The sequence below is a fragment of the Lissotriton vulgaris genome, chromosome 10, assembly GCF_964263255.1.
Source record: "Lissotriton vulgaris chromosome 10, aLisVul1.2, whole genome shotgun sequence".
NCBI classification, from domain to species: Eukaryota; Metazoa; Chordata; class Amphibia; order Caudata; family Salamandridae; genus Lissotriton; species Lissotriton vulgaris.
In genome coordinates this window covers 624,029,572-624,047,027 of record NC_141698.1, presented here as the reverse complement: position 1 = coordinate 624,047,027, position 17,456 = coordinate 624,029,572, and the positions used below count along the sequence as shown (strand labels likewise).

Sequence of the window (17,456 nt, the reverse complement as noted above, 5' to 3'; positions counted from 1 at the left end):
CAGGAAGCTGGGGAACACCATCACGCTCCCTGTGAAGATACCCAGGGGTACCAGGAGCCCACACTGGTTCTCGATGGAAGAAGTGGAAGCCGGAGAGCGTTGTTCCGCTCCCCTTGAAGATCACGAGGGGCCCGGCTCCGGCCCCCACTGTTTGCAAGGAGGAGGAGGGGGTAGTGCCATCGCGCTACACCCCTGGAGGGGGAAGCCAAGCCTGGGAGCGCCGTCGTGCTCCCCATGAAGATTTCCCAGGGGTGGGCCCAGGACCCATCCCTGGGCCCCGGTGCCCCATAAAAAGCGAAGTCGGGGAGCGCCATTGCGCTTCCCGTGAAGATTTCCCAGGGGTGGGCCCAGGACCCATCCCTGGGCCCCGGTGCCCCATAAAAAGCGAAGTCGGGGAGCGCCATTGCGCTTCCCGTGAAGGTTGGCCCAGGGTCTGGGACCCCATCCTCGGGCCTCGAAGAGGAGGAGGAGGACAGGGGAGTGCCCCGCACTCCCCCGGGGACCTGCCAGACCGGAGGCAGCCTTGTGTGCACGCAGGAGCGGGCAGACCAGAAAAAGAGGTGCCAGCTCCCTTGGCAGCACGCGAGGGTGCTGGCTGGGCAGGGAGTCGGCAGGGGCAGCCGGGGGATGGGCTCCCCAGGCTGCCCTCATACAAGGCTGACATGCGGGTGCCCGGGTGGGACTGGGCACCAGAAAAGTGGCAGGAGCGGCCGGGGTTGGGCTCCCTGAGCAGCACCACACTCACCTTAGGGCAGTCACGAACGAAGGGCCAAGGCGGCGCAGGGCCGCCATCACCTGCAGCGCAGCTCTCCTCAAGCACAGTGGGAGGGCCGTTCATTTAATATGCAGCGATGGGGGAAGAGCGCCCCATAATTCTTTGCAGAGCTCATGCAGGCCTGCATGAGAATGCTCATTTTTGGTGTGTGGTGACCCCAGGAGGATGGGGTCAATGACAGATGAGCGCACAGTCCCAGAGGAGCTGCAGGAGCAACACAGTCTCCCCAAGCACGAAGAGGAAAGTCCCCCCTAAGTCTTTTGGAGAACTGGAAGAAATAACCCCTCATGGGCTCAGCCAAGCATCAACAGCATCCTGTGGCTCTTTTGTTCAACTGTGGGTGCCTTAGGGACTGCGCCACAGGGATGAAGGGCTGAGTTGGGGATTTATTTATATTTATAAAGTTTTATAGAGCACGAACAAGATCCCCAGGGATATCAGAGCGCTTTACAATAGGATGGAAGGAAAGACATTAATACAAAATTGTCATCAAGTACGAGTAAAAAAACAAAAAAACAGGATTAATCGAATATTCAAGGACGACTGCACAATAGAGGGTAATACAATAAAACAGGTATAAGCGGACAATGAAGGGGGTCACAGTCTGCGGTAAAGAGGAGCAGTAACAAATGATGGCACAATGGACTTAGGAAACAGTGTCTTCAAACAGATGAGCCTAGCCCAATTACGGTAGGAATTTATTCAAGAGGAATCTTTTGGCTTCCAATTTGAACTGGATTTGAATTTTAAAATGCACCCCTGCATTTCCCCTAGCACTGGCGCAAAAAAAGCTGCCTAGCACCAGCTCTACGCACCCTGCCACCAAGTTGCAAGTGTGTATGCGCGGCAGGGGAAATTGTTTAGTAATTAAATGTTCACCTCTGGCAACAGTAAATTCAAGCTGTATCAAAGATGCTTATGAATTATGTGAACAGCCTTCAGGACAACATATATATCCATGCATCATATTTATTACTTTTATATGGCAGAAAACCTAACATTTTACCACCTGGCAGTCTGCTCGTTAGCATGTTACTTTCCTCATAAATGTAAGGCCTCATCTATCAAAGCCAATATAAAAAAGACTGATAGTGAAGCTATGGTGAGAGGCTGTGGCGACACCCCTAGCAAGGTTTGCAATCACAGTAATTTAAGAGAAATATAAATACCATTCTGAGCGCTACACGGCTAATATTTTACGTTCAATATAATGTTATTTATTGGCCTTCACCCTTCTATGCTCCTTCCCACACCTTCAAACAGTTTAAAAAGTCAAAAAATAACTTTCGGTAGTACAACAGAGGTGCAATAATAAGAAACGAGACATTCAAAGGGAGTCAGCACCTACAGTCAGTGGTATCTATCTGTCTGTCTGCCTGCCTGCCTGCCTGCATGCATGCTGTCTGTCTGTCTGTCTGTCTGTCTGTCTCTTAAGCTGTCCAGTTTTGTGCAAGACTGGATCAATAACAGAACACTTTACCCAGGAACAAATGCAGAATAAAATTCGCATTATAAATACATATAATAATATAGGGAAGAAATTCCATAATTTAGAAAAATTTTCTATTTTTTATTTTATCAAGGAAAAATAGGGGGAACGGGACAAAGATATACATATACAGAAATGCAATTTAAATTTAAAATAACAAGAAAATCATGTATTATTTAAAAGCCACTTGGTGATTAGTCACATGAGAAGCAAAATTGTCTAATGACTACCTGAATCATAAAAACCAATCAATGAATGGTCCCCCATTCTACATAGGTTCTTCCAAATGTTTGATGGGCCTTTTATGCAGAATATTGCGACAGAAAGATAGTCATGATGGGGTTACGGAGAAGACGACAATGCACACCAAAGAGAAGATCGAGTTATCACTCTGTATCTGGTGTAGTTTAGACGTGGAACTTGTTCTACCAGGGAGACATGTGGCGCTGAAATAGGGGCATGTTTAGTTCCCTATAATGAGCAGTGGCAAGGTATTTTTCTGATGTTAGTGGGGACAGACTTCAAAACCCTTGGAGCGCTCCCACTGCAAGAGGGTGTCAGTGCGCCTGAGTTGCCTTCTTCCTTAAATACCCAGTTTCTGAACTGAGAAAACCGAGCCACTAGAGTGAAGGGCTTTATTGTTAATGCATGACAATTTGTGAAGTTTATCTCTTTGGGTGGGCACGAAATCAGTGTGATCAAGATGGGGGTATTGTGTTCAGGTTTCATAAGCCTCCTACCAGCCTTGCTGCAGAGTGTAGTGACGCTTTAAGAGGTGAGAGATGAACCTTTAGGGTTCCAATGAGTATTCAGTTGTACAAATCTAGTCTTGATTGCAACACAGACTGTACCACATGTTTAAAGCCATTTGTAGGGAGCAATGCTTTGATACTTCGAAGTAACTTTGTCTAGTGAAGAGAGGTGCAATTGCACCAGAAATACATTTACTAACATTATATATTTTAGAGGGACTGAAAGTCACATGTGTTATGTGAAATACCTGTGTAAAGTGACAATCATAAGCCAAATGGGGTAATGTTCCTAGGCATTCCTGCTAGGGTGTCTAGCTGTATATGAATAATCCTGTGATTTCATCAGCCTTTTAGAGGTTGTAATTGCAATGCATTATAAATGTTATCAAGTCTAATAAGTACCTAATTTTAAAGGAATGCCTAAACATGTAATCTTGCTGCTGCGTTAGGTGAAGAAGAACCCAGACTGTTAGTCCCTAAGATGTAGAGATGCATACTTCATGGTCGGTATGGGATGCTCAGCCAAGGTTATGTGTCACCAGGGCAGGTGTGCCTATTTTAAATGTTGGTTGAGATAATGGGGTGGGTTGCCACTGGGATGGTGCCAGTGCACAGGGCCCTCACTCCAGGTTATGTTCAACTAACTGCATTAGGGGGCAAGATGATGTGCATACATGGGAGTGGTGGTACTAGACTCCACCCCTCTGCGGTAGGGATGGAGATGTTATGCAATGTCACAAAGTAATTCCATCAGCTTATCTGCATTTGTAAATTGGTGCATAGTATTGAGTAGTGCGTGTGTCTAATAAATGTACTCTTACTTTTATAAAGCAAAGTACAGACTGGACAATCAATTATGGAGTGTTATTTCTGCGCACCTCTAATGGCGATTACTAGCCCACACCACTTCCCTTGAGTAAGCCTAGGACTGCTCTGCAACGCTACCCTCTGAGAGTCAGGCACTACACTGGGGTGTTTGGATCCCAGTGAAGGACAAATATGACATGTTATTTGTGCAGGCCTCAAAGATACTGCCTCGTTTTCCAACATGCACTGTTAGTATTTTGATACACCCACTCAAAAGTATCTAAACACACTACCAGGAACGTTCCTCCTAACACAGCAGTCCTCACAAAGATAGTGTTTGTCTGGTTCTATCAGGCTTATCCCATGCAATCAGGATTGATCCGGTCCTCACAGCGTGGGTTATACATGCGCACCCACACATGCTCGCTCGCTCGTTCACTCACTCACTCACTCACTCACTCACTCACTCACTCACTCACTCACTCACTCACTCACTCACTCACCCATCCACCCATTGTCATAGGATGATTGGAGATTATTTTTAGGACTGATCGAATAAAATATTGGGGTAAATATTGTGGACCACCCTTGGTTTGTGTAAAAGACCCATTGATGAAAATAAGTTTTTAGTGCTTTAATCTGACAGATGTAATATTGTGTGAGTCACGCAAGGCTTCTTAATGAGTTAGAGTGATAGCGACAGTTCTCATACGGGAATGAAGGGGTTTGGTGTGCAATGTCACCACTGTCTAACACAATGGACCTCCTCCTTTTAGTTCTGTGACCAAAAAGACATTTAGGGTTATGAAATAGTTAAATGCATACACATTATTTTCATTTTTCATTTAAATGTTACTGTATTGGTTTTACGCGTGCTTCACCGTCGTTTTTTCTTACTGTTCAGCATTCTCTTTCTTGTTCTCATAAACTTCTGTTCTGCTTCTCTCTCATGAGACTCAGTCTCCAGAATTGGGAGACACTTTCTGGGTCAGGACCTAGTGTATGAGAACCACCAGCCTATTAAACACTTATTTTTGGATCACCGACTCATTAATTGGAGCATCCGCCAAACTTTTCTCTTTGCGGTTTCAGTGCCTGCTATAATCGCTTGGTGTAGCAGATGTTGCTGTGTACCTGGTTTTGTCCCGAGGTTTGGATGTTTCTTTTGGGAATATACGAAAGACGCGCTGTAAAAGAAATAATAAGTAGGTTGAACAAAGCTCAGGAGAGAAATGTTTTAGACTTCTTTCAAGTTACAAGATGATGTTGGCTTTGCAGCTAGACATACTTCACTTTTTTTTCTGTGTGCAAGTTGTGCACATACCTTGTTAACATCAGCTTGCAGTACTAATCTACTCATTTTTAACAGTAGACAAAATAACATTCACAGTAAAAGCAGAGAGACAAAATAAATTGCCATAAATTCCAATTTATTGTGATCAGTCCAGAAAAATAAAACTTTGATTTATTCATAGACAGTTATTTATATTCTTCAACCTTTTGGATATCTTTGAGGATAGTTTGAATATCACTCTCCCCAAAAAATTGCTAGGAGTTGGGTAATGCTGTGAGTTTTTTTACATTAATAATGACCTTATGTTCAAACATCTGGAATAAGGTTAAACATCCATGAACTAACTATTTAACCAGCTGTATTCACGTTGAGAATGGAAATAAACGAGGGTGAATTTTCACAACGTATTTGTTTTTTACTAGTCGGTGCCAAACACAACGCTTACAAGATAACCAAAAACATGATGTAATTATATTTTTGAAAATATCAGAAAAAAGATAAAAAAATATGTAATGTTATGATAATGAATGTAATGAGGTTGTGGCAAAACTAGCAAATGGTTTCCTAATGAGACATTGCTAGATCAGGTTATGGCACATGCATATCTGGGCTGATGCCACTTCTGCCCTGCATGTCGAAAAAAGTTATTGAAATAATGTAAAAATCTGCATCAGTATCCGGGTAGGGGGTTTTAATATTGAATTAGAAAGTTACGATTCTGCTAATTAAATTACTAAACAACTAACCAATACCAAAATTGGTATGCCAATATGACTTAGTGATTGATTATGGGTAATGAACAATACTCACTTTTGCAAATGGAAGGTATTGGTGACCTATTTCAAGAGATTATAAATCTTCTACGATCCAGGTGATCCAAGGTGACTGGGTCTGGCTTTCTGGGAGACCCATGTTCCTCATGAAGATAGTATTTAGGCTGACAATGTTAATGCAAGCAAGGTATAGTTTAACTTATTGATGTTATTTTGCCCAATTTAATGGCAAAGAAATAAGAAGGCTCCAAATAAGCATGTAGGATTGTCTTTTTTCATTTTATAAAACATTGCAAAAGAAGAACAGTGACCTTTAGTTCTATAAGAAGGCGAGAGGCGCATACAAAAATTATAATTACACAGTGATTATATCTATTCTGGAGCATAGTTTTGGTGAAGAAATATATAGAAAGTTGTTGCATTGTCCAGTAAGCCAGACATTTATAAAATGCCTCAAGTTCATCGTCTCTTTTGGTTTTGAAGGCTGCTCAATAAGAGAGGGGGGCCAATAAATATCACAGACTTTCGATAGCACACATCCTCAGTAGAAATATATGCCTATCATACGGGTTTTGGGGCGAGGGTTCATGACGATGCCTAAAGGTCAGGTCATTTATTTTTGATGTTAACCAACCAAGGTTTGAAAAATAATACTAAATCTGAACTGAAAACACCATAAAACACAGTTAAATATTGACATCAATCATTAATTTAAATATAAAATCTGGTGGGGGGTGGAAATCTATAAAGATCAGGGGTATAAGTATAAACTGTAATGCACCCTGAGCATTGTTCCTCTCACAGAAACAGATTTTTTAGGAAGCAAATGCAACGGTGTTTCATATAAGGATGAACAAAAAAAACGTAACTGAGCTCTTGCCCTGATGAAGGACAATGCAAGCAATGACAGCCATAATCGTTAGCCATATTGACAAATTTACTCATTCTCTTAATGTATTAAATGCAGCGTATTTTAATTGAAAGTGCCATGCATTCGAGGCACCTGTCACTTGGGCATTTATACTTGTCAATCATAATTCTAGGCTTACAGTTTAAACAAATAAACTACCTCTAGTGATTAGCAAATGTTTCAGTATTTTGCTTTTATTCATAATAAAATGAATAATGTGTTCTGGGGAATTTATCACATTTCATAGCTTAATTTGAGGGTACTTTAATTCAATAAACTTTAAAGACAGATACAATAGCTTGCCAACTTGTAGCATTATATGAAGAGCATACGCCCACAGTGTGGATGGAGCAGTTCCCAGATAAATGCTATAAGCGAAAGGCATGGGACACGTTTTAACACAAGATGAGCCCTAAATAGGTATTACTATGCACTCTTTCTGCAGGAGCAATGTGAATTTTCCAATTAAAATTAGTTTTCTTTTTCTTTTTTCCAGAAGATCTATATTTTGCTGTTTTTAATGTCTATTTGTTGGATATGAGTATCAGAATATGAATATGAAATGAGTAAATGTAGTTGAAAGCCAATAGGAGTTTGGCCTAAAATTATGACAATGTCATCGTGAAGCATCTAGCAACACCCTCTTAACAAAGGAGGGAAATTCCTAGGTTTGCTTACATTAACAGGTAGGATACTGACACAGAAAGGAAAAAACAGAGTTTCTAAAATATATCCTGACATTAAACCGTTTGGGATGTCAATTCTCTTAGAGAGACCTAAATCAGGGCCTTTCAAAATCTCACTAAACGGGGGTCATTAGTAGAGCGGGTGGACTTTGTCTACCCGCCATACCCCCGGGAAACGAGACCGCCCACAGTGCTTGCGGCGGTCCTGCAAACCTACAATTAGGATGTGCCCGCCACACTGGCAGGCGTATCCCGCATTTATAATATTGCGGCGGGCGGTGCCTTTCAATGCACAACGTGACAGGCACCGCGCGGTGCCTGCCACGTTGTACATTAAGTGCACCCCTCACCTCCCAGAATCCCTGGGGGCCCGCTACAGGCCCCCAATGACGAATATTGCATGCCTTTCCGTGGCAGTGTTGCCGCCACGGAAAGGCATGTCCCCACCTGCATACTAATATGGATGGTGGTGTGTACCAGACACCGCCACCATATTAACAGCTTTTTTTCCCGGTAGGGAATCGGGCGGATTGCCTACTGGTGGACGGTCTTTCCGTCCGCTGGGGTTCCCCCCGCCATGGTAATATGGCGGGGGAATTGGCATGCAGGCAGGGAGATCCCCCCGACATGCTACTGGGCCCCTTTGTCTAAGTATGCAAGGTAATTATGGTTCTCAACAGCATGTTTTGAATATCTGAGGCAGCCAATTTGTGTCACAATATAAACCCAAATACAATTCCCAAGACAGATGAGAAATCAATAAATGTGGCACTCCTCAGCTGCCATTTATGGATTATGTACTTTTAACACATTTGAAGTATTAAGAGAGAAGGACTGGGCATGAAAGCCGGATTTCTCTACCGATAAGATTATGTTTTCATTGTCCCTGTTTTTAAGAGAGTCTACAATTGCTTTGTCAAGAACCTTCATAAAGGAGGATCAAAGTGCTGCCTGCCGATAATTACTCTGATCACCTTTGGACCTCTCTTATGTAATGGTATCAAGATGCTGCATCTTCAAGAACTAGGCATTTGACCCAACCATAATGCACTCTCCGTAAAGTAGAGCTATTGCCATTTCATTTGACAATTGAACACCTGATGTTTGCATAGAGCTGATTAGTTCTAGGATTTTAAATGAATCCAGGATTCTTTCATAAACTAATGCTGCCATACTTGAGCTTCTGTATTAAAATACAAACAATCAATATTTGTAGAATATACTTATTTAGCATAATTTGTCCGATCAGATTCTAAAATTGACACATTCGTTTGAGCAACTGTGGTACACATTTTACTGGCACCAAGTCATCAAGACTTACGGGAGCAACAACCATGAGATGCCTCCGTCACCCAATGCCAACATTTGGATTAGTCCAGCTGACACTGGACAAGTCCATAACTATCAGGAGCTCTTTTTGCTTTTAAATATTGCTACTATGAAAGTGGGATAGTCTTGAATATTGAAGTTGAGTGACCTTATTTGCATTTGTTACCAACCTACTTGCCTCCACTAAATACGTTCTAGTGTTCCAAGGGCCTAAATGAGAAACTGGATGAATGTCAGTATTGTTGATGTTGACTATGTTGTGCAAAGGTTTTTCAAAGGCCAGTAAAGTGGAGATGGATGGGTAATGGCAAAAACTGTAGGGTTTGTTACTATATCTTAGGATACTCTTCTTGATAAACGCTTTAACAACTGTAACTTTGGTGTGGGAGAACTGTCTTGCTGGCCTGCTAAAATGTTCATTGACTGGATAAAATGCAGAAGTGTGAGTGGTCCTTCTTAGGCCTTGCTCCAGTTGCCCAAAGTAGTTGGACGTAGTGATCAGTGGTTAGGGGGGTCTGTCTTACCAATGCCTCCCCATTCTTGACACAACACTGCATGGATGTGGCTTCACCTGACAGTATAAACGGATACCTCTCCAGCAACCTCCTCCACTCTGGCACATCTTTTTCTACCTGATTACATAGTGACCACACTTATTCAGCCTTGTGTCCAATGTAATTATCCACTGATTGAAATGGGGGTCTCTAGTTGGCAGAGGTAGGTACCGTTGTCCAAATAGGGACTCTTGATTCTAGTCAGGGTAAGAGGGATACACACTTTAGATAACCCCTGCTCATCCCCTGGGTAGATTGGCACGAGCAGACAGGCTTATCCCATAGGCAATGTGTAAAGTATTTGTACTCAAAACACACAGTAATATAGTGATACCACCACAAATGAACACCACACCAGTTTAGAAAAATAAAGTATTTTTATCTAAACTCAACAAGATCAAAATTACAAAAATCCAAAATACAGGTATTAAGATATGACTTTAGAACAGTTATTGCTAAAATAAAGCTCACTGGTTAGAGGCGGCAGACCCGAGAGCAGAGGACGGCCCGGGACCAGGGTTCGATTCCCGGCGCGGCAGGTTTCTGGACCAGGGTCAGCGGACTCGATAATTCTCTCGCCTCGGTGCCCACTCTGATCAGCGTTCACACTCGGCAACTCTGGGCATTAGCTTGCCTCATCTTCACTAACGGCCCCACCAGACCGCCGGGGATGCCTGGTCTCACCCTGGAGATACCCATTAAGGGACCATCTCTCAGGGAAGCCAGGAAGGGTTTCGCAGCGGTCGAAGCGCCTTGGGACCCTCCGGGTAAGTAGTGCGCTATATAAATGCCTATACAATACAATACAATACAATACAATACAATACAAGAAAACACATAGCTCCACTTGAGGCTATTGCGACGTCATGACAGTAATAAATCCAAAGTATGACGCCAACCGTGAGTAGCGCAGCATTGGGCACAGAGTCACACGGACCCAGAAGCAATCAGAACCTTGGCTGCCACGGGGGAGGCGAGGCGTCGTGTCCGCGAAGAGGCAACGTGTTGAGTCCAGGACAGGGGAAGACCGTTGCGTCAGTGGTAAGACGTCAGTTCCAGTGACAATGTGAAGTTGGTGAATTCGTGGAGTCACCCTCTGCAGTTATCAGTGCTCTGATAAAAGGTTGCAGGCACTGGTGATGACGGAGTCAGTGTGGGCAATGGTATCGGGAAATGCTGATAACTGCAAGTGTTGGGAGGCATCGAAGGGTGTCGGAGTTGCGGTGCAGGGCAGGCGGTGCATTGTGCACTTCACAAGTGGTGCCCTTGGCCTTGGTACAAGTCGTGGCATTACAGTGTCAGTGCTGACGGCGTCGGAGACATGCTTTCTTACTTCTCTTAGTTTTCTTCCAGCTGACAACAGCAGGAACAACCTCCTGAGGCCCAAAACTGGAATAGGACCCTCCTGGCAGGTCAGAGCTCTCAGCAGTAGAGTTCAGGGGAGATCGGGGTGAAGTCTTTGTGTCCCTGAGACTTCAGAACAGGAGGCCAGCACACTCACGCACTTGGAAATTCTTCTTCAAGCAGGTTCATAGCAAAGGTCCAGTCTTTGTCCTTTCTTTGGCAGAAACAGCAACGGCAGGCAAACCCCACTCAGCACACAGCAAAGAGGGAGCACTCCTCCTCACAGTACTTCAGCTCTTCTCCTTGGCAAAGGTTCATCTTGAGTCCAGAAGTCATCCAAAGTTCTGGGGTTTAAGGTCTACTACTTATACCCCATTTTGTCTTTGTTCTCTTTGTGCAAGGGTCACTGAGCCCAGTCCAAACCAGTTCTGTCCTAACTAGTGCAGTATGACCACAGGGGGTGGAGACTGCATTGTGCAAGGGAGCCAGGCACTATTCAGGTGCAAAGAAATCTCCTCCCACTACTCTAATTAAAGCCAAGTCCCATTCAGCTCAGCTCAGAATCATCCAGGAAGGGCCAGGCACACTCCAACCCCCGCCCCCAGTGGTTGTCTTCAGTGAATGCACACCCCCAGCCCCTGTCACTCCAAAACCAGACAATCAATCCAAAAACAGGCAGAGGCACACAAAATGGTTAAACAAGAAAATGACCAATTTCTAAAAGTGCCAATTCCAACACACAATTTAAAAACCATCTTTACTAAAAGATATGTTATTAAATTCTGAGTTCAGCCAGCCTAAACTTTATTTCTCCATCTTGTCACAATGGGAAGCTTATACTTGTAAGATGTTACAAAGTACCTCACATTCTAACCTATGGGACAGATACCCATTCAATAGTGAAAAACAAAATTGGCAGCATTTCACTATCAGGACATGTCACACAGACACCAGTGCATATCATGCCTCTTACATACACTGCACCCTGCCACTGGGGTTACCCTGGGCCTTACATAGGGGTGCCTTACATGTAAGAAAAGGGAAGATTAGGGCCTGGCAAGTGGGTGCACTTGCCAGGTCAACATGGCTGTTTAAAACTACGTACCTGCATACCTTTCCAGGACTTCTCATGTGGGTGGCACAATCAGTGCTGCAGGCCCACGGGTAGCATTTGATTTACAGGCCCAGGCACACTTAGTTTACTGTACTAGGGGCTTACCAGTAAATCAAATATGCCAATTATGGATAACCAATCATGATAACAATTTACACAGAGAGCATATGCACTTTAGCACTGATTCCAAAAGCCAACAACAATAGGCCAGGAAACAAATAGGAGGATGAAGCAAAAAGTTTGGGGATAACCCTGCAAAAAGGGCCATGTTCAACACCCGCTCAAACAAACGTGGACTAAGACAGAATTGAATATAGTGTTTCCTTTCAATAGGTTCGCTACATCTTTGACCCGTGAGACCCTTATGAAAGTGCCTGGAAATAGGGTGCAATGCTATATTTTCCAAATTGAGCTATAAAAAAACGATTAAAATATTTGTTAAAATATTAAATCTTAATTATTAAGAGATTCTAAATATGGCAGATTCTAAACTATTACAGTTTTTGTTGGTCAGTATTAGGATTAGAATATGAAAATTTAGAATTTCGTACAATAATTTCGATTTCATTTGTGTCTCAGATTTTAAATTCTAATAAACTACACAAATATGAAATATTGCGTTTTATGGTGCACATAACTGTGGATATTTTATGCAAAAAAGTAGTGCACTTGGTAAGACTTAGGATGTTTGTTTGGTGCCTCACTGTTTTTTGTGCAATAGATTGTTTATCCTCCTTATAATGTTCTGTGTGATTGAATCTTAACTACAGTTGTGATTTATACTTGTTCTCTTCCATTTACTTTTAACATCTCACCTCCCTTTTAGGGTTTTTTAAAGACTAAGGGCCAGATGTATGACCGTCTTTTTGCTATCACAAACGGGAAATCGGGCCGTTTGCAACTGCAAAAAGGTCTCCTGGCATGTACAAATGCTATTTTATGAGTAGTTGACTCGCAAAATAACTTTTGTGACTGTTGCTATTAGAAAGGGGTGTCCCTTCCTAATACCAAGACACAATGGAATGTAGCAATGTTTTGTGACCGCATTTACGGCCGCAAGACACTCGCAGTTGACCACCTACTTCAAGTAGGTGGTAAGCCATGAGCAAACGGGAAAGGGTTTCCAGGGGACCCCTTACCCTTTGTGAATGGATGTGAAATAAGGTTTTAAAAGCAGGTAGTGATCCCAGGGACCACTGCCTGCCCTTCAAAAATGAAACAGAAACGTTTCATTTTTCTTTTTTAAATGCATCCCCTTTTCCTGTAAGGAAAATGGACAGTATTTTTAAAAAAACTTTTTATTTAAAAAGCAGTCACAGACATGGTGGTCTGCTAAACCCAGCGTCGCACTTCCAGCTCCCAGTGGCAAGCAAGTGACTGGAGTCAGAATTCCCAGCAAGGAAATTCAGGAGGGAGCTGGAGGTGTAGTCTTTTGTCCCTGAGACTTCAGCAGGACGCAAGCACAGTTCAAGCCCTTGGAGAATTGTCTGTAGATGAAAGTCCTTACAAAGTTCCTTCTCCTTTCCCATGGCAATGAAGCAACCACTGCAGGCCTACTCAGCAAACATCACACTGGAAGAGGGGCAGTCCAAACTCCTGCAGCTTCCTTGGTTCTTCTCCTTGGCAGAAAGGTTTCTTGTCCAGAAGTGATCTAATTTCTTGGGATCAGGGTCCCAATATTTATACCCCAACATCCTTTGTTCTCTGAAGGCAGAAGGGCATCTGTCTAGTCCAAACCAGTTCCTGAGCACTTTGTTTACATGACTCTCTTCCTCCTTTCACTGTGCAGGGCAGAGACATCAGCCATCCCACAGGAAGTGGAGCCAGCAGAGGGGAGGGATGATACAGCTCTGGAGCACTCTGTTGACATGATTCCTCCTCTCCTTTCACAGTGCAGGGCAGAGACATCAGACAAGCCACAGGGGTGGAGCCAGCATTGTAGAGGGAAAGCCCAGCCCTATTCAGGTCCCGGGCGCAACTCCTCCCTCCTATCTAGATGCAAATCTCTCTATTCACCAAGGGGCTGCCCCAGCCTGTCTCCTGGAATCCCCCAGCCCTGTCACTCACAAACCCAGACAAGGAATACACAACCCAGCAGAGTCAGGCCTGGATAGTTATGCAAGAAAATACCTACTTTCTGAAAGTGGTCTTTTCAAACATAGAATATTAAAACCAACTTTACTAAGTCATAAGTCATAAGTCATAAAATTTATATAGCGCACTACATACCCAGAGGGTTTCAAGGCGCTTAGGAGGGGGAGGAGGATTATTTGTCAAATATCCACGTTTTAAGCTGCTTTCTGAACGCTAGGTGGTTCTGGGTGAGGCGCAGGTAAGCGGGGAGTGAGTTCCATGTTTTAGCAGCCAGGTATGAAAAGGATCTGCCTCCCATGGTGGTCTTGTTGATGCGAGGTACAGTGGCGGTGTACATATATGGATGGTGGAGGGGGAGGGGCGAGGGCGTCTCAGCTGGGAGGCGGGGCGGGCTCGGGATGACCAAAACAACAACAACAATCCGACAAAATGGAGGCGGAGGGGGGAAATGCGCGCAAACAGGAAAAGCGGCGCTTTAAATAAATGAAAAAATGCAGTTTAAATACAGCGTCTATCAGGCACACAGCAGGCAGCAGTGAATGGCAAAAAGCAAGGCAGCAACGATACCAGTGACGCAGCAGGACACTGGGGAGCGACCACTCAGTCCAGGGGAAACGAGCGAGTCACGGCGCTTTACTGTGGTGGAGCGCTGATATGGTCAGTGGGAGGGCGTCTCAGCTGGGAGGCGGGGCGGGCTCGGGATGACCAAAACAACAACAACAATCCGACAAAATGGAGGCGGAGGGGGGAAATGCGCGCAAACAGGAAAAGCGACGCTTTAAATAAATGAAAAAATGCAGTTTAAATACAGCGTCTATCAGGCACACAGCAGGCAGCAGTGAATGGCAAAAAGCAAGGCAGCAACGATACCAGTGACGCAGCAGGACACTGGGGAGCGACCACTCAGTCCAGGGGAAACGAGCGAGGTCAGTTAGGATTATAAGAATGTAATAATCTAACTGCCCATTCTAGCCTATGGAGAACAGGTAGCCTTCAATAGTGAAAAACGAAAATGGCTGCAATTCACTATTAGAACATGCTACACATATCAGAGCATGTCCTACCTTATACTTACAATGCACCCTGACCTTGGGCTCACCATTGGGGTGTCTAATATGAAGCAAAGGGAAGGTTTAGGGACTGGCAAGTGGGTAAACTTGGCCAAGTCGACATGGCAGTTCTAGACTGCACATAGGCCTTGCAATGGCAGACCTGAGACACACTTTACAAGCTGCTACTGTGGGTGGCACAACCAGTGCTGCAAGCCTACCAGCAGCATTTGATTTACAAGCCCTGAGCACACATGGTGCACTGTACTAGGGGCTGACAGATAGATCAAATAACCCAATCATGGAATCCAATTAGTACATCAATTTAACATAGGAAGCACTTGCACTGTGGCACTGATTAGCAGTGGCACAGTGCCCAAAACATATAACCAGCAAAAACATATCAAAACAGAGGAGGCAATCCGTCAAAAATGGAAGGGAGACTCACGCCAATGATGTCAGGTCTAATACGAAATATAAGAGAAATAAGAAAATACGAAATTTCCTAAAAAAATATGTGTGCATTATTTATACTGTGAATGACTAAATCAGCTCTGTGTAAATAGAAAATAATGACAATGAGTGCAAGATAAAAAAATACCAAGTTCCCAGTAGTAGCAATCATGTTAAGTAACTTTAACTGTTCATAACAAATGTCCGAAATATTTTATTAACTCAACTCCATTTCTTCTGTCTCCGCGATGACAAACTCATATTACGTTCTGTTTTTCATTTTCAAGACGTTCAATGTATCAATAGGGTGCATCAGCTCCTCGAGGCAATGAATTGCAAAGCAGAAATATATACAATAGAGCATGCACTCCTTCCCTTTCATATGATACCAAGCTCCAAAACCCTATGTGTAGTTGCGTACGATCAGTGTCCGTGGATCGCCCCAAACCACAGTCAATACAAGTGTATTCGAAAAAGAGCACTCCTCTCGCGCTATCACTGTCACATTGCAAAAAGTGGGAATCAATCCCGCCAATATATTTCATTAATCCAAGTACTCTGATGTAAACTTTTATAAACGTAACCTTTTTGTTGTCCAATATTGAATCCATACACTATTTCTCTTCATCACAACGGAGACAGTATGATTGAATCTGCCATCTTTATTGAACTCTTCTAATTCCAGCTGCACGCCACTCCAGGCTTTATACAATGGTACGTACAAATCAATCACGATTTGAAGTAGACGCACTGTATGAATACCCAATTCATTTTGAGCCTTCTTGGCTCTTCGTCAGGGGTTACTAGAACAAATACAATGAACAGCCTAACCACACTTTTCATTGTGAGCAATATTTAGATGTTAAAAACGTAAATTACGAAAAAACTCATAAACATCTACGTGTCCCCAACCCTAATCAAACATGATTCAAATGCTGATGATTTCTACCCCATACGCCTTACTACACCACCCGGAACTGTGATTACCCTCAATATGCTATAAACGTAAAAAAACATCATACCACCCATTCAACAAAATACCCATTCCCTAAATATGTGAAAAATATGCAAGATGGGTCCATTCCTCTGAGGTTGAAAATTCTACTAAAATATGAGGTTATGTGTAGTCCAATGTAACTGTTGTGGTAGAGGGCAGATCTGATAGCTGAACACCCAAATAATTCCAATCTTGCGAGTACTCACAAACATTTGAATCTGCCATCCCACACTTTCTGCAGTTCTACACGTACACCTAAGTAACATGTGAAAATGGAGACGTGCGAAGAGAACAAGGAAGTTGTTAGAGAACGGATTCTTCACATAAAAGTTTTCTACCTGTAGAAATAAAGACAACAGATGGATGGGTCACCTGGTCTTATTCTGCAGACAGCAGTAGTCAGTTTAGGAGACATGCCTACACTTGGAAATGTATGAAAATCATACACTTGCTTGATGCACTGTGGGACAATTTTGAATTGGGGAAGAACTGTTTTATATGTTGGCAGTATGCAGGCATCCATCTGCATGTCGGACAGTATATATGTGTATATATGTGAATCGGGTAGGTGCCCAATGCGCTTTTGGCTCAAAGGGCTTCAGCCCCCCTAAACCCCCCCACCCCCGTTGTGTGTGTCAGCTCAGGCTGGGACAGCTTGCCAGGCTGGCGACCGTCTTATTGCAGCGGCACCTGAGTACTACACAGTTCTTTACAAGACCATTTACTTGTTAATGTGGCCTTGTTGTGTTTTCACCGCTTCTTAGAGCCCCTGCATCTCCACTCTGCCTTTTGCTGTAAGAATTAGCCCCCCCTCCCGAAATTTGGCTCTAGTTGCGCCTCTGGAATGGGGCCAGTGGTAACTTTGACTGTTGATGGTGCTCATTCATGAGTAGGAACAGTCTTAGTGGATAGGAGCATATAGATTGAAAATAAGGAAGTAATTAGAAAACAGTAGGTCCTCCTGAACACAGCAGGAGCTAGCTGTCACGCTTCTTGCAGAGGTTATATTTGGTAAAAGTGATAATTTGAGAGGGCT

General features: G+C 43.6%; 1 protein-coding gene across 1 annotated transcript in view; it reads left to right on the top strand.

The window, feature by feature from the left end:
* The window catches only part of XYLB (xylulokinase), an 894,017-nt gene that overhangs the window by 539,935 nt on the left and 336,626 nt on the right, over positions 1 to 17,456 (top strand). The window lies entirely within an intron of this gene.